This window comes from Manis javanica, chromosome 9 (genome assembly GCF_040802235.1).
Source record: "Manis javanica isolate MJ-LG chromosome 9, MJ_LKY, whole genome shotgun sequence".
NCBI classification, from domain to species: domain Eukaryota; kingdom Metazoa; phylum Chordata; class Mammalia; order Pholidota; family Manidae; genus Manis; species Manis javanica.
In genome coordinates this window covers 32718359-32744705 of record NC_133164.1, presented here as the reverse complement: position 1 = coordinate 32744705, position 26347 = coordinate 32718359, and the positions used below count along the sequence as shown (strand labels likewise).

At 33.7% G+C, this 26347-nt stretch overlaps 1 protein-coding gene and 1 pseudogene across 2 annotated transcripts in view; both read right to left on the bottom strand.

Moving 5' to 3' along the window:
- DACH1 (dachshund family transcription factor 1) overlaps nucleotides 1–26347 on the bottom strand; it is a 400485-nt gene that overhangs the window by 241844 nt on the left and 132294 nt on the right. The gene's annotated exons all lie outside the window — the stretch shown is intronic.
- On the bottom strand, nucleotides 11827–15440 carry LOC140842986 (SWI/SNF-related matrix-associated actin-dependent regulator of chromatin subfamily A member 5 pseudogene; annotated as a pseudogene).

Genomic DNA, 26347 nt, shown 5'->3' with positions numbered 1-26347 from the left:
TGGTGTAGAAGCTCCACATTTACTGGGGTTCATTGCTAGGATTTACTCCACCTGAACAGGTGTTGTGCCATGAGTAGGTTATGAGCAAAACCTCCTAGTAGGTAAGATACCAATCTGAACAGGATGAAAAAAGAAAATGGTAGAATTTTGCTATAGAAGATTATTTTGAATCAACCTAAGGAATCTTATTTTCAACCTTCACACAAACTTTTCAGAAGTTTTGAAGAAATATTTGTATTAGCTCTCCCAACTAAATTTTGTATTCAAATAAATAAAATTGCTATAACTTAACTCTATGTCAAAATGTTAATTGCTTTTCATCAAAAAAAATTTAAAGCAATGCTTCTTTACTTATTTTGGTACATTCCTGATTTTATACTGCTAAAAACAGTTGATTGCATGGTGTTAGTTTTAATAGCACCTTTTCTGTTGTTTTCTAGTCCAAATTTTTTTGACTTCCTAGAATACTGTATTCAGAGATTCTGTGAAAGTACCCACGTGAACATTTGCATACCTATGGTTTGGACACATGCTACATACTCCCTATGTTAAAGCCAATGGCAATGGCAAAGGATTGAGGTAAAAAAAAAAAAAAAGATGAAGAAAAAAATCAGTCTCAGCAGAAACTGGGAGACATTCCTGCTGTTAAGAGAGTAAGTTCAGGAACATATGTTGAGAAATGAACAGCCCTAAGTAACATGCTTACATTTAAGGAAGTGCCATAAAGTAGGTTAGATCACTGGGAATGTCTGGGTAAGTCCTGTATGCACCGATGTACTGTATTGATATTCTAACATTGTGGAAAAGAAGGTGTCCTTATCTTTATTCCCCTTTGTGGGACTAGAGTAAAAATTGCAGACTTCATATTTTAAAATAACAGCAAATCCAAGAAGATGTTCCCAAATTTTCACATCCCTCTCCTACCATTAAGAGAAGTTCTAAGTAAATTAATGGGAAATTAACTTTTAATAAGTTAAAAGCAAAATCCATTAATTTTAACTTTAAGTTAGCTCCAGTTAATTTAAAAGGCTTCTAAATTTTAATTTAGTAAATTATTTTCTAGTAACTTTTCTGAATTATAGCCTTAAAAAATACAAAGCCAGCACTTGACCTAAAATCTAAAATTAGACTTGCTAATAAACCTTTACTGGTTTTCCTTGATCTTAAAGCTTACAGTAAATACTCATGATTTACAGGACTAATTCATGTGCACATACACAAAGACTATATACTGATACACAAGAGAGTAATGTTATTTAACAGAAACACAGATTCATTTAATTAGCTATTTTTCCATAAATGGTTATATATATATGTATATATATATTCATATATATACATATATATATATAGGATGTATATGAAATCAGTAAATATGAATGCTTAATAAATCACTACATCATCAAGATATTTTCATAGGAAAGTATATATTTAAATTGGAGATTTAATAATTCAGTATAATAGATGATAATTATTTCATTTATAATACATGTAACTTTAATACAGTTGCTTTCCCAAAATGATCATAATTAATTCACCATAGTCTTCCCATAATATAATGATGCATATCACTCTGTATCTTATTACAAAATATTTTCTATTTGATGACTTTTTGTTAAGATATATAAGTGAACCTAAATTCCTGCTTCAGGACTCTTCTACAACACTACAGTAATATTTAGTCTTTCCTTTGATGACTACGTGCCACGATACCACTCCAAAACCTACCCCCTCCAGCTTCCTAGCCGCCATTAGTAACATGGCCAACCCAGAATTATAAAATATGTTTGTAAACACACACACACACAAACATAAGTGCACAGTAGGCAGCCTTTGGCTTCTGCTACCTGCCTTCTCTTTTTCTTCCTCCTCCTTCTTATCAGATTATTTTTTAACACACATATATAAATGGAGCTTTGCAAAATCCAAGTTCCTCCCATTCTATACCATGCTACCACATACTATTTTAAAAATCGCTTAAGTCCCAAGGGGTATATATGCTAAACTCAGATTATTCTCATCTAAAGTACTTTGGAAAAATGTGAAATAATTTCTCACTTTTGAAAGGACTCTAAATTGCACATTTTTATATAAATTTCACCTTTATGATAGTGAATTAAAGTGAAAAGTATATAGTGTATTTAAATCTACATTTCTTGTAAAATGGTTTTCAAAAGTTTGTCACCAATGAATTATTCTTGATTAGCTTAAAGTACTATGAAACAGGAAAGAAAGAAAATAATTCTGAGCTTACATAAACATCTTCAATAGCTTAGCAGGCAAATGTTAACAAATGTTTTGCATCCTATTTATTTACAACAGTCCTATAAAACAATAAACCTCTGAAAGCAATTACTTCAAATTTATTTTTCCTCCACACTGAAGCAGAAAATATTGTCATGCAAAAGTTACCATTGAACTTGTATAATAATGCAGATTTATGGAGACAAGGAACAATGCTGATTAAAAAAATAAAAACATTGAAATACACCCTAACATCTTTCCTGAAACAGATGATAATAATTATCTTAGGAAAAGGCGGTGCTGACAACGGCATAAATGATGCCACCAAATGGAGAGTTAATTTCATTTTGAAGGATTAAACATAAATTATTTCTTTAAAATTAGTAAGAAAAAAAAAAGAGCCCTTCTAAAGTTAATGTAATCAAGTCACAAGAGTTGTACAAAAGAGAAAAAATTATTAGTCCATAACATTCCAAGATGTTATATGAGAATCATGTTCAAGCACCTTGATGCTCTTCTTCAGGAACTAATTTAAAATACATCACTGGATTTTCAAGTGTCTGTTAGCAACCTATATTCCAACATATTTATTGCCATCTCAGTCTAGATTTTAAAATTATAGTTGGTTGATTTTCCATTCTTTAAAAACATTTTTGTTTAAAAACAAAAATCCACTTCTAAATAATTTTCTTACTTGTGTGGCATATGTAGTTAGCAGAGTCAAATGACAGGCATTTAATAAATTCATGCTGACTAATACGTGCTTTTATTTGTTCACAATTAACTGTTCCCACACTGCTGTTGCTAGGCTTTCTTGAAAGTACTGCAAAAAATATACTTCTTCAGTGCAGGTTTTCCTCTCCTTTCCCTTTCATCTTGGCTAAAGGACCAACAGAATGTGAATAGATGTGACGTATGCCATTACTGAGTATGCACCTGCATAGTTCTGTCCCTTCCTGAGCTTCTGCTCTTTTCCATGAGAATTCACAGGTCAACAAACCCCAAAGAAGCCCAGCCGACTTGCCCACGAGAACAATCCCCAAATAACATGAATTAGAAATAAATGTTTGTTGTCACAAACCACTGAGACTGTGGTGGTGTTTATTACTTCAGGAAAAGCTGAATATGCAAGATGCAACATAAATACCACAATTATTTGTTGTAACTACTTAAAATGTAAGAGCATGTATAGACCACAGCTCAACTGCTGATATAATACATCAGAATTAAAGATGCGTTTGGTGAAAAGAACCTGTGGGGAAAATGGAACTTTCTGACCAGGATTCCCACTTGGCCTTCATAGCGCCCATTGTGTATGTAAGAGCTTGTTTGCACATTTATGGGATGTTTACCAGTTACAGAGCTAGTCAGTCATGGGAGTCCCAACCCAGGGGAGGTCTTCCTCCCTTCAGTTCCTGGTACATAATTGGTCAGGCATCTGCCGGTCACAAGAGACCCACCCAAAGAATTCCTCCAGGTGCTAGGGGCAGGAAAGTTGAGCAAACGGCTGGAGGAGAGACTGAGACTTACAGCCACGAGAATAAGCCCCCTTTTACCCCCAACTTTTTGCCCTTGCCTTTATTTGGTCTCACTGAACTCATAGGGAACTTGTGCCAGGCAGGGAATCCCCTCCTGCTGGAGCAACAGAACCCCAAAGCATTCAACTCCGATGGGTAAGGTAAGGAACCTTCACAGGACTAACAGCAGATCCCTAATCAAAGCAAATCTGCTCCTCCTGGCTAATTATTGATTCATTCTTAAGAAGAAGAAAGACTGCATTTTGAATGATGGTACCAATTATGTGGAGCTTACATGTTAGGATACAGATTTGGACATACTGCTAAATCTTGACTGACCTAAGACTGCAGTTTGATTATTGACAAATGATCCAAAATTATCCTTCCAAGTACGGGGTAACAAAAGGTGGATACAGCCTTTAAATGAAGTAATTACAATGTAAATTATTTTACTGAGTTCAAAACACAGTAATAAAAACTTACTTTCATCCTTAGTGATGACCTGTTATTTCTTTCAAATAAGGAAGGGTAGAATTAAACAGATTTTAATAAAAATGTAAACATATTTATTACATATTTACATATATATTTAAGTATGTTTCTTTGCTTCTAAAATCAATGTATTAATCTCCCACTTAAATTTTGAGTATAAGGTATTAATTTACATTTATATTTTTATGATAGTAATGTGGGAATGAGCACTAACCTGTATTTACTAGTACATCTATAAAGAGTGATCCATTGTGTTTGAAGATAATGGTGATTAAAAGAGGTCTAGGACAGGATGGAAAATTATCAAATGGTTTCCAAGTACCCAGTGATTACTGTGAAGGTAAATTGTTATAAGTCTTGTACTTGGTTTTCCTCTAGTAATAATATTTATGTTGAGATTTTGACCTTTATCCAATCCTCCTGGTTGGGATTAGAAAAGATTGGTTGTACAGCACTAGTTAATAACTAAATTGCTATTGGCTAAAACTATTGGCACATTGGGGGTGCATTTGAAGAAACTATTTGCAAATGAGTATTTCTAGTAGGGGCAGCTAAAGCGTATGGAAGATGGTGGTTTAAACTGCATTACAAACCATCGTTCAAATATTATTAAACATCATTAAAAATGAATTTATTCAAAAATATTTTTCTAGAATTGAATTCTTCATTGAATTCACACAGCCCAAGTCTGTAAATGAATGCATAGGTGGATAGGAAATTCGTTAACTACCGAAGAAAGGCCTCCAAACCATTGACAGCTAAGACTTGAAGAAAGCTAATTCTGAGGTTAAGTTGCCATTAGACCTGCAATCTGAACCTACCATTTCCATCCACAAATTTTTTTTCAGAACCAAGTATAAAGTCTAATCTTTCTAGAATGCCATGAAGTCTGCACTATAACCATCAGTAATTTTTATATAGTTCATAGCAATTTTGTAAGAGTGCTCCTTTATCTCCATCTTTTTCCTCACCCCTTTAGCCCATGCCGTCTCAACAACTAATCTGGAATTAATGCCTTTATTTTTGTACCCTCATATAATATCTTATATTTATTTTTGCTTATTTTTTCTTGTTAGAAACAGCCAATTATTCTCTCACCAATCAAAAAATTTAGTGATCAAACCTTCTCATCATAAATTTAATTGCCCACTTTCAAGTCATATAAATAAATATTCAGTCAAAATACTTTCTAATATAAATATTACAGGTCTCAGAACAGAACCCTATAAAGTTTTAGAGTTTTTAAGGGGCTTTTAATATATACCTTGTCAGTGAAATTTTATAAAGAATCAGGAAAACAGAAAGGAACAAAAACTGAAGAATAAATGTACTATTAATCCTGCTTACATTAAGAAGTTAGTATTAATTGAAGACTTAGACAAATACTAGTATTTTTACAATGATGAAGAACATTTTTTAAAAATAAGAGTGCCTTAATTAAAATCCCAACAAGACAGCATATTTACAAATACTCAGATTTGAAATAATCAAAACAGTGAGACATAACTTCTCAATTTGCATGCTATTTCTTTTTTAGTATCTGAAATTTAGCAAAAACATGTGTGATGTGATTACTTGGACATCTCCCATGTTCTTAACATGCTGGCTTGATGTAAAAATAAAATTGGTTTCTTTGCAAATACGAACTATGATGTTTTCCTTATAATTTCACTGGTCAAAATATTTTTTTCAAAACAATTTTATTTCCTTCTGATAATTTTCTTCCATTACACAATTTTATCCTAATCTTATTTTTTTCTGAATAAAACGTGCATTCTTATCTGAGCTATTACATTAGGTTGAATAACATTAGAATGCATTCATTTTCATATTGGAATCAACTTAATACCATATATTCTAGATTTATTCTTTGTACTCCATTTTAAACTAAATTCTCACATTTATAATGAATACGTCCCAGTATTAAGGGTTTGCTTTGACTAATAAAATTGCTTTAAAGATTTGATTGATAAACCATGCTTTTTATTTTAATTTCTGCAAATCTTTATTTCCCAAAATTATTTGATATTAAAGCCTTAGAAAAATACACAGTTGGGTGCTTTTCTCTGGACACATATCTTCATATTCAATTCACTACAGTTTAAATGAGCCTCTTGTCACAATATCCTGTGAGGATATTGCTATGTTACTAAACTTCAAAGAAACTTAAGACATGGTGTGGCCCCTCAAGGAACTCACAAGTTCTAGGGGTGACAGATAAACACATAAAAACAACAAAAATTGTGTGGAAGCGCTACATAGCAAAAGCGTGAACTACATGCTACAGGAACATTTCTTGACGTAGCATGAGCAGGCATGCAAGCTGTGCAGATGCACAGTGCCTGTACTTAGAGGAAATTCTTATGCTGGATGTAATGCCCTACTGTCACTATCTTGAATCCTTACCATTTTTTTAACAAAGAATCCCAGATTTTTATTTCACACTGAACCAGTCCTTAACTTAAGCCTGTGTGTTTGGCCGCCAAGGCTGCAAATTGTGGACACTGGGGAAATAGAGTAGCTCTAAACTTCCCAGAATAGTGGATATTTGATTTGGATCTTGAAGGTGAATTGGAATCTGGAAAGAGAAGAGGAGGCAAGGAGAAGCAAATAATTCCAGAGAGATGTAGAACAAAGGTATGAAATAAAATTTGCCGTGTAATAATAATTAGACTCTTATTCATCTAGGCAAGATGAAGTTAGAAGGGTCCTTTGTAGTCAGATTTCCAAGGGCCTCAAAGAACTAGGTAGGAAGTTAGATTTTATTTATGTAAAGTGATAACTTTAACCAAAGAAATAAAATGCAAGTTGGTGCTAAGTGAGAAGTTGAAGATGAAGACTAAAGAGTGGGAGGGAATTAGAATCTTCTAGAAGATTATGGCAGAAATCTAGATAAATTAGGATGACAGACTATAGAGAGCAGTAAAAGTGGGGATGAAGACATGGGTATACAAAAAAATATTCAAAGGCACACAGTGTTCAATAAACAGACCTCACTATTTGTCTTTTATTCTCGAAAGAGAGCACATAAGAACTTTACCAGGCCCATTGAAATGGAAAAAAATGATAACATACTTGGAGAGTAATACAAATTCTTTTGTTCAAAAGTTATTAATCATCTATAACTGAAAATGAGATCTCTCTTTATTGGCAAAGAACTAGAAATTTTCACTAAAATAAAAACTGAAAAACAGTAAAAAACTAAACCCTGATTGAGGATTCATTAAACATACAAAAAACAAGCTAACTCTTCTTCATGGTTTATTCCTCCACCTCCACCTATAGCAACAAATCAGTCAACATACCACAAAGTCACATTAATGACCACTATTAAAATAAGCTTCATATGGAGTCAAAGCAGTTGATTTACTCATTTTTTTCACTTCTCAACTTATTCCTTTGAAATAAGAATATGATCCTATTAACTAAAGAAATGACTTTTTTAGCTGCCTCAGAGAAGATCAATTTGATCTCTTTTCCCAAATACAGATCTGGAGAGCAAGACTGCATGTTTTACTTTGGGCTAAAAGAGCTTATTTGGAAACTATGTAATATATTTAATAATACTTTTATTTAATGTATTTAATAAGACTTTTTAGATGTAATTGTTCTGGTGTTTTCCAAATCAAACTATTATGTTTTCTTTTGTGCAACTTTGTAACTACCATATGAAAAATATTACAAATAAGTGCAATAATAATTATATACTTTATATATTCATACATTTATTATTTATAATATATATTACTTGAACATATTTTATATGTTTATATTCCTAAGTTAATTATATATATTATTTATATATTTACATAATTTAAGTGCAACATAATCTTTGCTGAAGATATAAATAGCATACAGTGATTCTCACAATGTAAGTGGGTTTATAAGACATTCAAATCATCAAGTTAATGTCTCCAAAGTATGGTTTTTTATCAATTCATTTTCTATATTGTCATAAAATGTTGCTTATGATTGTTATTTCATCAGTCATTCTTCTCAGGGTTCTTAAGTATTTTTAAAATGATTATAACTTATTCACAGCCAAACTTTATATGGGTACTATTTTTTAATATTGATTCATCACCAAAGTAAATAAAGTTTGTCCCTGAGTAATAAAACATGTTATTTTTTTTTAAATTGCATGAATCTTTCATTTAAATGTTATTATAAATTGTCTGCTTACTGTAATATAATACAGTGAAGACCACATTTATCTAAATGGGGGCTGACTTCCATAAGTCATAATTACTGAACTTGAAATAATTATGTGTAAATAAATGCATTAATTGATTGATTTTCTTTATAAAAGTTACACTTCACTTTATGGATTCCATCTCAAGAGCCTCCCGTATTTGCCAAATTTCAAAGAAAAAGTGTCACAGAAGTTGAAACACTGGAAGGAGTTAGAGGACTAGCACAGAAGGTCCCAGAGATGAGTGAGACCTGGAACTGCTGCTGTGGGGCCTGAACAAGAACTGCCAGTGTGAAGGGGTTTGTGTGTGATGAGCGGGAGGGGGTGGCCCAGGAAAAGAGGAAAAACAAACAAGAGCTAATCATAAAGGATCTTGTAAGCCACACCAAGCAATTTAAATTTCAGAACTGCTTGTATTTGAAAGACACTGAATTGTTAAAAAGACAAAATGAGGTTCTGAATAAATACTGTATCCTTTTTAGTTTCACAGGACAGAGTACTTAAAAATCCTCTGTTTCCTTTCCTGCCTCTTCTTCATATAGATTCTTACATTACAAAAATAGAATAAATGAAGCCAGTGGAGTATCTGCATAGCAAATAATTTACTTCAAAATTATACTGGGACTTGAAAGTCTTAGAAGAATTTCTCTATGGAAGAAACTTTAAAGTTGATTTCTAGGGTAAGATATAGAAAACTTAAATATTTTTTAACCAAATCATATTAGAGCTATTTACTGCACTGAAGCAGTAATGAATTCAACAATTTCCCTAGCCAGTTACTCTAGATAAAACTACACTATTATGTCCCTTTACTGATGGACAAAAAAGTTTCTAAGGTGAGAGAAAACATGATTTCAAGGCCACTGTAGTTAAGCAATACACGTTTAGGTCACATACTATGCTGGATCCTTGGAAATGCATGAGATTTATTTCCAACTCTTCATGCACTGGGAAAATCTGGCCAATAATAAATTCAAAATACACAGTAATAAAGAGCAGGAAAACAACATTAAAAATAAGTGTCAAACCTTAAACTGCAACAGGAGGGATGTAGATGAGATAGAAAACAGTTCTTCCTCTCATTAGAGCAGTTAAACATTAGAATAGGTTATCAGGTAAAGCCTCTGTAGACTCTTCTTTTAAAGGTTTTTTAACATCTGAGAGGCAGCCATTTATCCTGAATCACTGAGGTGTGTCCTGTCTGCCAGCAGGTGAAGGACTAGGTGACCTCTGAATTCATAAGTCATAAGTTCCTTGTTACCCAATGCCTGATTCAGTTATTCAAGCAATCTTTTTTCAGAAGTGATAATCAGCAATATCAAACAGGCTACAAATTAAATATTTTCCTATTTTAACTATGAAGAAACCACAATGAAAATATGTGGATAACAGATTAAGATCATTTGGAAAAATCCAAGAATTTTTTTTAAAACTATCCTTTAGATGGTAAAATAATCAGTATAGAAACAATTTATAATTTTATCATTTCTAGGTGATATTGGAAATATGAGCAAGCATTATGAAAAGAGTTGCAGAAATACTTTTTTATGTAATATAAGTGAAATTATAAAACTGATAATGCAAAATGTAATTTGGTACTTTCTATACTGTGATTACTTTGAGCAGACACTTAAATCTGTCCCTTTTCCTTCACCACTCTTCATTTAAATCATGAAAAAGTTCAGTTCTGTGTTTGGCACAGATGCCTTTAAGGAAAATAAATTATCTTAATCAAAGCAGCAAAGGATCAATAAACAAAGGAGGATATAACAGAGATACTGTCATTCCAAAAAGCTACAAAGTTTCATCTTGCTCCTTATCTTTATTCTTTCTAACTCCCTGTCTTCATTTCTCACCTCTGGAAGCTAATTTTTGCCATGCAGGACAAATAACAATTAAAACAGTATTTTTAATGTAACTATAGAAATTATAAAATGACCCATGACATCTTTACTTGAAGAAATATCTTACATGTACTTTTGAATATATATTCTTAAATAAATCACACTTCTTTTCAGAAAATAAAGCTGCTCTTTCCTTAGAACTTCTGAAACTTGTTTTGAAAATATAAATTCATGTTAAAAATAAAACTGAGGCAAAAATTAGATTGAAATATCATCAGGCAGTGATTATGGCGGGTTTATGCAGTTAATGTTCTATACTATAGGTATCATTAAAATGATCATTTTTAAAATAAAAGAACTGCCAACTGTATTGTTTTAACCATAAGGTTTTTAGACTCAGAAAACAAAATGTGCAAAAAACTAGATTACATTGACCTTCCTAGAACTAGCACTTGGTAAATATTTTTAGAACAAAATTTCCACAACTTGCAAATAAAGCCTAGACTTAGGATTTTGAACTTCTTTGAATTTTTACCTACCTTCAAATATATTCAGAAGGTGCTCCAAGTAAGGTCATGCTGGTGCTTACATACCACAACCTCTAACATATAAGGTAAAAAAAAGTTTTTAATGAAAATGTTGCCTTAGTTTATAGCCAGAATTGAATAATAAATTATAATATCTCTCTTTAAGTTAAAATAACACCTTATTTCACTAAATTTAATTGAAGTTAAATTACTTTTAATAAGTTATTCCCCTTGCCCTCCAAAATCAACAAATCTTTCATATCACAGCAACCTTCAAGTTTTTAATTTTTTCTATGGAAAAATTAAAATAATACTTTAAATGAAATTAAATTAGTCTAACACTTGATGCAAAGACACCACCAGTCATGGAACATATCTGGGGATTACATACAAGTAATAATCTAGTGTATTCTGTCTTGTATTCATCATAGATTACCGTAAATTTTAATTCTCTCTGTTGCAATGTTTAATTGACAAAAATAAAAAGAACACAGTAAAGGACTCATGGCAGCGAGTGGTCACAAACCCAAGATTTCTTCTTTTCTTCTTCTCTTTTCTTCCCCTTTCTGTTTTGTAACCATGGTGAAACAATAGAAGTGAACTTTCCCTGAACTTTTCTCTTTAAAGGCCTGGGTCCACATTGACCCAGCAGGGCAAGCTGGAACCTGATACTATCAGCCCTAGGGCTGCTAAAGCAATCAGGTTCAACAACAACCATATATGTTCCCTAATATCAGTTTGCCACAAAGCCAAAGCAACAGCAAGCTATTTCTAGTAAAGAATGTCTTTCTATTGTTTTAGAGATTAATTCAATAGTCTAAACGTGCATAAAACATGGACTAAATGGTAGACTACAGAAATATATTGTTGTTCTCTTATAATTATATCAATACCAAAGTTTATTTGCTGATAAGGCCTAAATCCCACACACACAAAAAAGCTCCTAGATGGATTATTCATGAACAAATCATTTAAATCTTTATAGATTTAGATGATGTTATATTTAACCAATTCATTTCACTAATTTTTTTAATAAATTAAGCCTGTTTTATTACTTCAAGTGTTAATGATGAAAAAAAATTTGAGCACAGCTGTTACATTTAAAAAAGTGAAAACTACATACTGTTTCTAGCTCAGTAAACAGATGAACCTGATGTCTCTGAATTACATAATTGAGCATTGTACACTACATCTTATGAGGACCCGTAAATTAAAGAACTACTAGTTTAAAGTTAGTGATTATGAAACAAGTATTTATTCATAGTTTCAGCTTCTTTTTCTTTCCTCCACCATCAGTTGCTCCATCCATTTTACGTTTCTGAGTTGAAGGCTTTGGTTCTCGTTTCTTTTTCTCTGCCTTCTCTTTTTCTTCTAGTTCCATGTTTTCTCTTTCAATCAAGGTAATTAAGGTGTTACATCTCTTCTGGAGCTCCATTGCTGTTCTGGACTTAAGAAACCAGTCAAATCTGAACTGTGGAGAGTTGCAAATACACTGTCGTAATTCACTATAAACATTTTCTTTGTCAAATCCAAGTTTGTGCAGCATGCAGATCATAAAACGATCCTCTTCCTCAGTATAGTTTTTTCCTTTGTTAGTACCATATGATATTCTCAGCTGATGGAAAGGTGCTTTGTACCGTCCAATCTTTGTGTCAAGTGCTTTTTTGATACTAATTCTTCTTTGAATTCTTGCCTCTCCCCTTTCAATCTGAGCCATAATCTTCTGTATGTCTTGGAGTTCATTGCATCTTCCCCAGAACACAGCTGAATATTCAGTAACTTCTTCTGGAGTTTTTCCTTCTACTTCTCTTGCTATATTTTCAATATCATCATGGCCCCACTTCTCATTAGCTTTGATAAACTGATTAAAATCTCTCTTATTCCAATTGGTAAATCCCTGTGTTAGAAGCTTCTCTTTTTCTTCTAATTCTTCATCATTTAGGGGTTCAGCTTCATCAATTTTAATCTTTTCTTCTTTTTGTGCTTGTGCTGCATTTGGTAGGTCAGGATTTCGAGGCACCTTGTACCCAATAGTTTTTCTGTAATATAGAATTTCTTTTTCCAGTAATTCAAACAAACGTGGAGGAAAAAACTGGAAATCCTGAACATTGGGTTGTTTTGGAGGTCGAGGAGTCTTTGGTGCTTTAGGTTCACTGACACGAAGAGCTTCCCTGAAATAGGTATCAACAGCATAGTTGGCTTTTCTTTCTCTTTTAGGTGGTTCAATCCACTCTGTGAAAGCAATCTTTTGTTTTTCTCTATAATCTTCTCCTTCAAAGTTATAAACACTCGATTCTGCATTCATTGTAAAGTCTCTAAGTGAGCTTTCACCCATCTTGGAGAGTTTTTCATTCATCTCTGCAGTCTTCTTTGCACCTCTTTCCAAAATACCATCAATATCTTCATCAGTAATCTCACTTTCCTTTGAAGCAAATACATGTGTTGCCCCATGTCTGATCATTTGAAGCATTTCATCTTTGCCAATTTTGTTCAGATTCTGATCCCCAAGTCTTCCTTGTTGAATGACTATTGAATCCAGTCTGAGTTTCCTCTCAGCACGTTCCACTATTCTTTCTTCTACAGTGTTATCAGTTATAAAGCGGAACACTCTGACTGTCTTGGTTTGTCCAATTCTATGTGCTCGGTCCATAGCCTGGAGATCTACTTGGGGATTCCAATCTGAATCATACAAAATTACTACATCAGCAGTAACAAGATTGATGCCAAGACCACCAGCATGCGTGCTTAACATGAACACAAACTTTGTGCTGTTTGGTTCATTGTATGCACTGATGGACTCTTGTCTCTCATCATGGGGTGTCTGCCCATCTAATCTGCAGTACTCATAATTTCTCCACATACAATAATCTTCCAGAATATCTAGCACCCTTGTCATTTGACTGAAGATTAGTACTCGTGAACCTTGTTCTTTTAATTTAGGGAGCAGTTTGTCTAATACCACCATTTTGCCACTGTTGGTAACTAGATGCATATCTGTGGTATAAGGTGGACCAGGTTCAGCTCCATCAAAGAGATATGGATGATTGCAGCATTTCCTCAACTGCATCAGGATGTTCAATAACCTCATTTTGTCCATCTTCCCTGCAGAGTTTAGTATATCCATATCCTTCATTAATATCCGAGTATACCATTCCCTCTGCATTTTGCTCAAACCCACATAGATTTTTACTTCCTTCTTTGGAGGCAAACTCTTCTCAACATCAGCTTTAATTCTTCGAAGGAGGAATGGGCGCAATACCATATGAAGCCTTTCAACTAGCTTTTGATCCCCAAGGCAATTATTTGTATCAAACCAGGAATCAAAGTCATCAGATGAATTAAAGACATCTGGCAACAAAAAATTAAGAATTGACCAGAGCTCATGCAAGTTGTTTTGAAGAGGTGTTCCAGTTAATAATAATCGATTTGTAGTCTTGAATTCCCTCAGTATTTCTGATAACTTAGACTTTTCATTTTTGATTCTGTGAGCTTCATCTATAACTAAGTACCTCCAATTAAACTTTTTGAAAACGGACTTCTCTTTTATAAGCATTTCATAAGATGTTACACATACATCCCATTCTCCTGGTAATAAAACGTCCCTGACAAAAGCAGCTCTTTGTTCTTTATCTCCTATCAAACAAACAGACCTAAGTGTTGGTACCCATCTCTTGAATTCACTCATCCAGTTGTGTAATGTAGATTTAGGAACCAAAACCATATGAGGACCAGGAATGTTTCTATAGTGTTTCATATACCCAAGAAGAGAAATTGTCTGAAGAGTTTTTCCCAGACCCATTTCATCTGCAAGGATACCATTGATGCCATTCTCATACAAAGAAATGAGCCAATTTAATCCTCGAACCTGATAATCTCTCAGTTTACCCCATTTCACATACGATGGAGAGTCTTCAAATCGAGTGCAAACGTTGGTTGCTTTGGAGCTTTCTGTTAGTAGTTCTTCATCCTCCGCTTGCTCTGTTCTACCGTGTCGGTAGTCGCCTACTGATTGCAAGTTCTGTTTCTTATCCTTTTTTATTCGTTGGCGTCCTGGTTTCATTTTCAAAGGTGAGGTTTGAGTCTTCTGAGCAGCAGGCTGAATGAAATGTGCAAACAGCTCTGTTTGCTTTAATAAATACTCAAACCTATTGGCTCGGTCAGTTTGCATTTTTTCTTCATAAGTAGGATCTGGCTCCTGGATTTCTTTTTGCTTTCCAGGAGATGCATCATCAAATACTTCCTCCATGTCGGAGTCCGCGGGTCCCGCGGGTCCCGCGCCGGCTGCGGAGGGGGCCGCCTGAGCCGCGACGCCTTCGGGGCCGCCTTTGTTGCGTCAGCGTTCCCCGCAGCTGCCAGAGGCCGGGCCCTGCGGGGATGAGCAGACGGCCGAGGCCTGGGCCGCTACGTCACAACCGGCCGGTGGAGGCGCGAGAGCCCCCCCACCCCCGAAGGCCCCCTGCGCCGCGGTCCCGCGACGGGCCTGAGGCAGGTCCAGCAGCCTGGCCTCTCGCGTTGGCCTCGTCTTCCGCGGGGCTGCGGCTTCTATTTCACTAATTCTTATGGCAACCTGTCCTAACAGGTAACACGGCTTAAGAAATTTCTTTTTCATTTTCTTCTATAGGCAATTAAGGTATGAAGACATAGTTGATTAAATCCACTAATTATTTGTTATTTCTATAACCACAGCATGATAAATAAGGCATAGATGGACTACAGTAATACCATTTCCACCACTTCCATTCAAAAGGGTATTGGCATTTCTCTTTTAAATCCAGTTTCTAAAACTTTGCAATTTGGTAACATCGTTTTTTTAGGAGTGACTATATCCACAAACAAGTGAAGAGATAAATTTAATTTCTAATATTCACAAATAAACCTTATGGAAGTAGGTTAGGTTCAGCCTTTTTTCATCTCCTACTATTCATCTACAATATATACAAAAATTTATTAAGGATGATATAATAATAAAGGGAAGTTATTCTATCATTACTTGACACCCTCTCAAAATGTCTATAGATACTTAAATAAATAGCATACATATGACTATTATTAATTACTTTCAAATGCTAACAGCAATGCTAAAATAGTGACTACATTATATTATTTCTTCCTGAATATTATCCCCTATACTATATGGATTTTATAGTAATACTTTCATAGAAACAGTTTCAATGGTTCCAATAATACTGGTGCATCACATGGATGAGGTCTTTGTGACAGTAACAATAGGTCTCAGCATACCAATGAGAAGAACTCAGAATTGTGCCCAACACATGAGGGGTTCAGAAAATATTAACTGAATGAGGAGATAGGGACTGTTCTAGAAAGTCCAGTTCATTAGCCATTGTAAACACAGTTGTTCCTAAAGGATAATTTTACAGAATAATATAACAAAATAATCATTTTTTGAAAAATAAAACAAAATTTAGAACAACTTTTTTTCACACTTTTACTGGTTCAAGTAAGTCAACTGCTAGTTGAGATCCACTTGTGTAGGTATAATGTGCTTAAGTGTAGTAATATATACACTTTAGAGGTGGTCACTCTAAATACAATGAGATCTATTCCAATTGATTAAATATATACGATTCCTTATGAAAACACAGGTTAATATTTCTATTCCACTTTCCTTAAACTGACTTTCCAAATAGTAGTATGAATAATACCACTAAAAGTGCAGGTTCAATGCTAATTCAATGTTTAAGAAGCCTATCTTCAAGGGCATCAATCAGAGAGATTAAAATTTTTAAAGTGTATTGTAAAATAGAAAGGATAGAAATAAGCCTACAGAGCTAAGAAAAGAAGTGGGCAGAGGGACTACAGGCCTAATAATTGTCTAACTTTTGAGGTCATATAGTGGATTCATGAATTATCTTTTCTCCCAGTTTGAGAACATCAGGAGTTAAGACTGAATTTGCTGATGAAGAAGGGAAAGCTAATATAAGCAGGACACTCACTGTGCACCAGGTGAGTAGCATATCTCATCTCATTTAACTTCTAACAGTCCTAGAAGGCACATATTATTATCTCCATTCCTCCAATGATGAAATTTGAGCTGACTGACCCAACAGCAGACTCAGGAATTCCAGATCTTCATGTCAGACCCATGTATCTCTGACTTCAAAGCCTGTGCTTATTTCATTATAACATGGTGTCTCCAAATAATAGAGACAATAGATCACTTGCTCCAGCATCAAAAGACAGAAACTGCCATGTATTAAATGTGTGACCTTGGCAAGCCACTTAACCTTTGGTAAGCCACATCTTCCCTTTCCTAACATGTTCAAGTGATGCTGTGGCAGGTAAAATGTTTAAATCAGAAATAAAATAGCCAAAGAAGCTAGTAGCATCAGATAAGAAGAATGTGAACTATGCGAACAAAGGGAAAAGCTCAGCATATTTTGTGACTTCCAAGAGTTCATTTTTCCAATTTAAGAATGCAGCTTCTTATATTTGTGTCATCATCTTCATCCCATTTCTACCTTAATGTTACTATTCTTCCTCCTTACCTGCCCGATTTCACTGAGTAGACATTACACAGGAATTTTAATAGCTGTCAATATCTTTTCTAGTGAGAAAAGGATTATCAAACAAACTATATAAATAAAAACACAACCTTCAGTCTAGTGGGATAATTAATGAGCTCTAAAGAATAACTTTCTTTGAACATATTTTTTACAAAGTAACAAATATTCTAGTTATTAAATAGAAAACTTGGTACCCTGAAATAACTTCTAAATTGGCTTAGAAATGAAATCGAAGTCTAATTCATCAATGATTAAAACAAACTTCTGGGAACTTGGAAGTAGTGTTTTCCTTTTCCCCTTGAGTTCTAAACACCATTTTTTCCATTGGTGTACTGAATATGTGGATATTTCACAAGCACTTCAAATTCAGTATGTCAAAAGTAAATGTTTAGGGTAATATGCACTCCAAACCTGCACCTCATCACCTATTATAAGAAATGTATCTGTTAATAAACCACTCTGTGTCCACTGCCAAAGCCAGACCCAGGGTCACCCCAATTCCTTCTTCTCTTTAGTGTATTTTCTACTTCTCAGCTCAATGGTCACCAGCTCCTTTTGATTCTACCTGTGATATTTTTCATCTCACTCTCTTCATTCACATTGTTCCTGCCTTATCTTAGGTCCTTTCCCTTCCATTCCTGTAGTCTACTGACCTGAGTGATCTATACAGAAATAACATTCCAGCACCTTCCGTGAACTCTGCAAATCTTCCAAAGCTCACCAAATTTCTTATCATAGCATTCAAGACCCTTTAGGAGCAAATGCCTCAATTCCTTTCCAGTATAACTTCTTAAAACTTTCCCACCCTCACTCAGTACCTAATTATTTTCATATATCCATGCTTTACAGATGCTAATCCTTCTGCCTGGAATGCCCTTTCCTTCAATTGTCCATGAGAGAACCCCTAAGCCAATTCATATCAATTACTTCCCTAATCTCCCTAGGTACATGTGGCTCACCAACTTCCATCCACTTCCATACCATGGACTGTATTATAATACCTACCATGGTAATATAATAATGTATATATCATTTTTGTGTAGGCACACAAAGCCTTTAAATGCAATAGCTATATTCTATTTATTTCTGTTTCTCTAGAATTCAACACAGTCTGGTAACTAACAGAAAATTAACACTGTATCTGCTGGATAAATTAGCTGGAGCAAGAACAAATTAATAACTTCCAAAAAAAACTATATATCATGCATGAAGTTAACAGAAAATATTAAAATTCAAGAAGCCTTCCAAAAAAGAACCATCCTTCATTAAATTAGAGACATAATATAAAATGTTAAGGATTCATCTAAAGACTTCTAATGAAAAATCAATTATATTAATGTGAATACATACAAAATTTAAAATACAAAATAAACTAAAGCTAAATGATGCAGAATATTATGTGCTACAAAAATTTTAGTTTAAAAATTCTCTTAAGTGTTTATCAAGTAATACAAAATATTAAGTCATCATTGCCCTTTAAATCCTTTCAAGAAGAATTCCCTAATTGTACTTTCACTTTATCTCACTGTACCAGTAAGTAAATAAATTAACAAAATAGCTTTTATCACATGGAATAACCTTTTAACTGAGGGATTATCTCTGGTTTATTTTTCATTTCTTTCATTGCAGATAGCAGTTCATGCCTCATTGATTAGTTTGCTAAGGTGATGACCAGAAATGAAAACACAGTCTTTCACATTGTGTAAGTAATCACACACACACACACACACACACACACACACACACACACACACACACACACATTCATTCTATGTCTCTATGCCTGGCATTTAGTTTCTAAGAAAGAAAGCCTAGAGTTATAAATATTTCATTTCTATTAGCCTGTGCTCAGGTATCACTCCGTCTCTTAGGTTTATTTCTCATTTGTACTTTTTTATGCATGTTCATTAAATTGCATTCAAGGGTTTCTTAGTCACAATTTAAACAGTGCATTTCATGACAACTTTCAGGGAAAGAGAAATATGAAGTCAGTGGAAAAAAGCCTAGTTTCCTTCAGCTTTTCCTACAGAAAAGCTGTAATGTCTGTAGCCCTTTGAAAGCACTTATATTTGAGTCTTGCCATATTAATTATTAAGCTCATAATTTTCAGGAAGATTTTTAGATCTAACATTCCTTTCCTTTCTTCAACCAAAAAAATTTGGAATTACTCATCCAAAAAAACTCTTAAACAACAAATTAAAAACCCAGAAATCAAGTATAATGGTAAGTGTTCATCAGAGTAACTGGAACCATGGAGGGCAAGTCTTTCTGGCTGTTCAGTTGCTGTCAGGACTGCTGAGTCCCCACCCGGATGTTTGAGAAACATCATTGAATACTTAGTATACATCAGAAGAGAACAAACACTGGCTTGAAGGGCTCAAAATCCAGAACAAGAGGGAAAAGATAATATGGACAATAAAATCTTCGAAAGGAGGTTAGGACAGAATAGGAACATTAAAACATTTAATAAAGAAATCAAATAAAAGGCAGATTAAATTATTCCTTTCACTTCTGAGCTCAACGATAAAGGGAAAAGCGTTTGGGCCAAACATATGGAAGGGGCCTGTTGAGAGTCAGAGGCAAAATATTATGTTCCTCTGAGATCCTTGCCCCTTCCGAGGTCAAGCAGAAGTTGGACACGTTTTCCAATTTAACAGCAATTCTGTAAGACACACATTGGCATCTGGTACAGGTTTCAGCTCACTCACTGCTGAGGCCTCTTTCTAATCTGAAATTCTATTAGTCCCTTCACTGCAACACACTCTCTTGCCTAGTCCAGTCGGTATGTATTCAAATATATGGTTTCCTTTTCATTTCATTTGCTATTTCATTAATTAGGTGCTTATTTCCTTAGGGCCTTATGTTTTTCTGATAACTGACTGTTCTGTCAACACTCCCAAGTACTAACCATCTTACCCATTGCTTTTAGAATAAGATCATCAAGCAAGATGATTCCGAGTTAACAGTCAGGGCGAGCTTTAGGAAAATTATGCCCTGGCAGCCCTCCTGCCTCCACTTTCCGTGGAGCTTGCTTTCTTGTTACCACTCTTACTCCTCCCCTTGATACTTAAACCCATCACCTCAGCCAACCACATTTGTCAGTATTTTTCTTTCCACAATCAACTAAACCTTGCAGGAATTTAATTGATAATTAAGGTTAAAAGCTTAAATTATGAGTATTTGCATTTAAAAGAGGCTCCTTCTGTGAGAATGTAACCACTGGTGCTATTCCTTAAGAAGAAGAATAAATGAAACCTTTGCAGGCCACCTTTGAAAGGTTGACTTTGACTTTATTATTAGACTTTATTATATTAGAATGCCCTTTTTCATCATAGGATTTGCTGCTCAAGGAACACCTCAGCTCCCATGTCTTACTGTAGTATCTCCAAGCCTCTTGGTCTTTTGGCCCCTTTACAAAATGCCTCAAATTCTCACCAACGGATTACATGTGAGTTCAAATCACCATGTCATGCATACAGAATAGGCACCCCTAAATTATTTGTTGTGATTAGTTAAATGGATAGATTCTGTTTCAGAAGTCAAAACTGCCCAGTATTTTCTATATTGGCCTCACAGCCTCCAGGCTTTGTATGTATTATGCCATTACCTATATTTAGCTTTTGGGTTGAGGAGGGAGTGATAATCTCTCCTTCCATCAAAAATGGATTTAAAAAGTGACTGCCCAAGAAGCCTCATTGAGTTATACTGACTGTTTCCACATTTCTTTCCTGCATTTGTCCTTGTTCTTCATTCATTCGCCATCTATTAAAAATGTATTATGTATGGGGGAAGGTTTGGGGCAGAGAAAGACAAAAAACAAATAGACGAATAGACCGTTAAAATGGTGCCTCCAGACTCATAGGAGAGGGAAGACTTCTTAAAAAGGTGAGGCTTTGAATATTAAGAAGTTACCAGCTATGGGAATAAAACAGGAAAATGGTCCAGGCAAACAGATTTTTATTTTTCTATTTTTTTGCAAACAGCAAAGCCTCTAACATGGAACAATCTTGGTCTGAGGAAACTTAAAAGTACATCCAGTGTGGCTGGGTTTCAGTATGGAAGGTGAAGAAAGGAAACAATACACTCTGAGAGGCTGACAGCATGAGAAGTTTGGGTTCTATTGACCTATCAGTAATATTTATTTGTAAGCTCCCTTATTAAGTCTTAAATCTTTTCCTCTGCACGGTACCCTCTTCCATCCTACAAACATTCTCTCTCAGGCAAGAGACACACCTTGCTGCCCTATTTTCAGCCATAATGTCTGGTCTGGTTCAAGGCTCAGCTCAAAAATCATGTTTAACAAATGTTTGACTAAGTAAATTAAAATTTAATATAAATGGAAACCATTCATTTAAAATTCCAAAGCACTCCACAGTGTTTAAGTTTTCCGACTCTATAAAGAATACTATCTGTATTTTAATGAAATATGAATCCTTCGCCTGATAACTAGTCCTTGATGTAAGGATTACACGGCAGCCAAGGGTGTGACACAGATGTCTACATTTCGTCTTCATCAATGCTTTGCCATCCATATAAAAGATCGGGATCAACATAAAGGTAATAAAATAATACATAATAGCATACAGTTATGTTCTCTGTACTTTACTTATCAGTTCTAAGATGTCTTTATCAAAAGGTCCACTTTCCTGCAATAGTGAGTTTATATGAACCATTTGTCCCCCACACCTGTCAGAATGTTCCTACACCTAGATAAATGTAACTGTTATCAGATACTGAAAGGAAAATGCAAATCTGCTTTATAAAAAGCATTTCTCTTGATGTTCCACAACTGTTTCCTGTTATAAATCCTGTACAGTGAATAATAAAAATATTGGTTGGTAAAAATAATGAAAAGTAACCTATGGATATTGGAGAAACAAATCCAGCATGGATTTTCTACATGAAGAAAGTAAAGATCTATTTCCAAGCATGCAAGTGATAAAATATGATTTCACTATAGTATAAATGTTCAGTTATTGGACCTGGCGCCCTCATAATACATTTGCCTAATACCACAGTAAATTCTTTCATTGTTTTTCCCCAACTAGGATGACAACCATCTAACCTACATAATATTAAACAGACATTTAGTTCCACTGATGTGAACAGCCAAGAGATTAATCCTGACAGAGCTAAATTACACAAGAGTCAAAAAACGTGATCCAACAATACAATTATAATTATCACTGGGGGAGGTAAAAGATGAACATATTTTCATCTACTAAGGGCTTTGGATTAAAGGACCAAACATTTAAATGCCACTTTTACTCATTTGGTAACTAGCGGTTTTCCAAATTCTATAATTATGTGACTTTGCATACATTAAAAACTGCTGGGTTTCAGAGGCTTCTGAGAGCAATGTTACAGTTTGCTCAGGGTCAGTTTCTATTTTTCATTTTCAGCCACTATTTCAAAAGAACTAAAATAATCACCAAGAGTCATATCAAGATTAAAAAAGAATAAGTCCTTACTTTCTCCCAATTCTGCTTTTCTGTGAATTTGCGGTGCAACAAATTATTTTTAAACTCAGATTGTTATTTACCTTGTTATATCATAAAATAATTCAGAAATTCCAATAGCATTTTTTTCTTCCCTAAAATTTTGTTGGAAAAAAATATGTAATATCTATTTTAAAAATAAGATTTTAGATGAAAGTTCTTAACAATATATTAAAGCATTTTACTTCTTGAGGGGTATAATACAGACACTTAAAGTTATGACCATATACAGGCTTGCTTTAATAGTCCCTTTGAAGAGTGAATCTATTATAATGGTATTTATTTTAAGAAAAAAAATTTAAAATAATCTCTTAGGCAATTATAAATCTAAACCTTTATTTTTACTCCAGCATATAAATCATTATTCTGAATATTTATATATTAGGAAGGAATATTCCTTAGCCATATGCAGCCAGCATATGCCATTTGCTATAAGGAGTTTCTTTATTATATATGGGTTATATATGGTAACACAGGATGAAATTGAGGAAACCATCTTCCTTTGGCTTTACTTAGTGATATGCTGGATGATTTTAAGAAGTTCAATATATTTTCTTTCCTTTCTATCACACTAAATTCCCTAACCATGAAGCTTGTTGAGCCTGCCAATGAATGCAGATTTCCTGTATTTTATATCTTTGGATATAAATACAGGATTGCTTGTTTCCTTTATTTAAAAAATTATAAAATGGCATTTCCTTTATTAAAAAAATTATAAAATGGCATACTGACAATGGAATGAAATCTCTTATATATGAAATTCCAGTAGTTTCCCAATTGCTGCCTCATGTGACGAAGTCCTACTAACATCAAAGAAAGTATTTCATAATTTTCTTAATAGAAAATGGGCTGAAATTTAGTTGTAAATTGGAAGGGGGATTATTCCCAGATAATAATGCACGAAAAGTGTCATAGTAGTGAGTATGGCTTCTATCAGTGTAGAAGTTTTCTTCATTTAAAATGATCCCAAAACAGATATACATCATTTTCTCATTATTCCACTTCCCTAGAAATAATAGTTCCAAATACATTGGTGAAGAATTTCAAGGCCATTCATACAGTATCATTCAATTTTACAAAACGAGAAAACAGGTTTGGATTTTGAATCAGGAGTTACAGGTTTCAACTTTTACTTATTAGTATGATCCCAAAGTTTCTGGCCTCAGCATCTGCACCCATAGCGTGGAACGAAAATATACTATGCCTGGTTTTCTCCAAGTAACTAGAATGAATTTGAAGGTGTGGGCAGAGGAGATTTCTAATCACCCATCCTTCAATCTTTAGGAGCTAGAGTTAGGGATAGAGAACTGTTATTTGGGGATTTTGTGGAAGAGTGACACAGTATCATCTCTAAATGCTTCAGTGAATGGGAAAAGCAAAATGTGCAGAGTTCCCAGGCTTTCTTTAATCTTTTTCCATAGATCAGGGTATCAAAATCCAAAGAGCAGCTATACATTTATCTATCCTAAATAAAATGAAAGCTACTATTATCTTAGTAAATTTGATACCCCAAATATTTGCTATCATGATTTAAGAGATTTTATAAGTTCAGACACCACAGATAAATAGATACCTGAACATTAATGCTGAAAAGTTCTTTTGATGTTGACTTGCATTTGACACAGTAACTAAATTTGGTTGTAATTATTCCTGAACAGAAGATTCCGATATTCATTGCTCTTGTTAAAATAGGGCAAATTGATTCTTTTTTTAGTAAGGTATATTTGTTTTAAGTTTACTTTCCAACCCTGCATCAGTCCTCCTGTTATTTAACTATTTAAATGACAAATTATTATTTTGCATTTTTGTTTTCATTTTCCTTTCTGAATATTTTGATGGGTAGCAACAATTCTTAGATTAGACTACCAAAGAATTCTTTCAGTATTGTATACAATTTGCAAGCATTCACTCAGACCTAAGAAGCAGAAATATAAACTCCTATCTAAGGGGATCTATTTCAAACATTTTAATTTTCCTAATAAAGCCAACAAATATAGAAACATTTATATTAGCCAAAACTTCTAAGGGATTTGTATTTATCCTGTTTAGTTCAAGTGAAAAGTAACTTAAAACCTTCTCCAAAAATATATTGAAAGCAGTTTTCTATACATTGATAATCCCATCTAGTGATCTTCAGCTAGGCAAAATGTTTTGCTAAATGATCTTTCTATGTTTGGACCAATATAATTGCATTTACAATGATTTAAACTAATATATTCAATGTATGCCAACTTAAATCCTGAATTACTCTAACTGGCCAACACAAAGCTTGAAATCTTCAAAATTTAAATAAAACCTTAACTGTAACCTGTTATACCAAATAAGTTGGAAGCACCTTTGAAGTGTTGCACAAATACCACATACTTCTCTTTTGTAAATGTTTATTTTCACACACAACAAAGTAGATGAATTATTTCAGTCAAAGTATCAATTCCTTATATCTAACAATATGTAGAAAATTCATCAAAGTGTCAATTATTATATCTAACAAAATGTAGAAAATTTATCTTAGTTTTAATAACAACTGAAACTAACTACATTATTCCTAGAGTTTTAAACAGAAAACTGTAAAGGAAATTTGCAACTAAAATTCTGTATGACTTATGACCACCTTAATTTTTAAAATAAAGTTCCAGTTAGACTACATTAGAGGAATAAAAATCTTCAAATATTTGAGAGCCTAAAACACTCATAAATTTTTCTTTATCAATGAATCTTTATGTCATACTAAAAGTCAGTCACAACTATAACTTTGGATTTACAAAGGAACAATTCTCCCTAACAATCCTAACTGCAAATGCAAAACCTCTAAATAAAAAGGATATTAGAATTGGTAGAGAATGCTATCAGTGCCAAGAATAGACACAGCCTATATATGGATTACATTTTTTTAGTCAAATGGAACCTATACAAAAATATTTAAAAACCAAAATTTTGAAAATAACTGCTTTGGAAATGAAATTAGAATAGCAAAAAAGGCTTGAAATTTTCTAGTAAAACTGTAATAAGAGGGTTATCTCCAAAAACCATGTTTATACACAAGCATTTTCATTACAAGAGCTTTGACTGTTTTGATCAATGTAGCCTTTCGGAAAATGAAGCCGCAGATTCAGTTGAGTTCCAAAAAAAAGAAGATAAATGAGAGAGAAAATAAGTGTGAATTGACTTGAACATGAACTATTCTAGTTTTAAAACTCATTTTAGAACCCCCAATTTGATTCAAGTGTTAGTTCGCCCCTTATCTGAGTCCACTGTGTTATTTTACTCTAAATATTAAAGTAAAATACCTTTACTTATTAATTCTTAGGAAAGGGAATGAACAATCATAGTCCAGTTGATAAACTATATAAACTACATAGTATATATTATGTATATATAAAATCACACTTAAAACTAAACATTCTAATTTAGTAATATGTGGCAATTTGCAACTCTGTTTACATTAAATTACATATGTAAGATATAACTTTCAAATTTAAAGTCACTTAAATCACTTTTAAATAGTA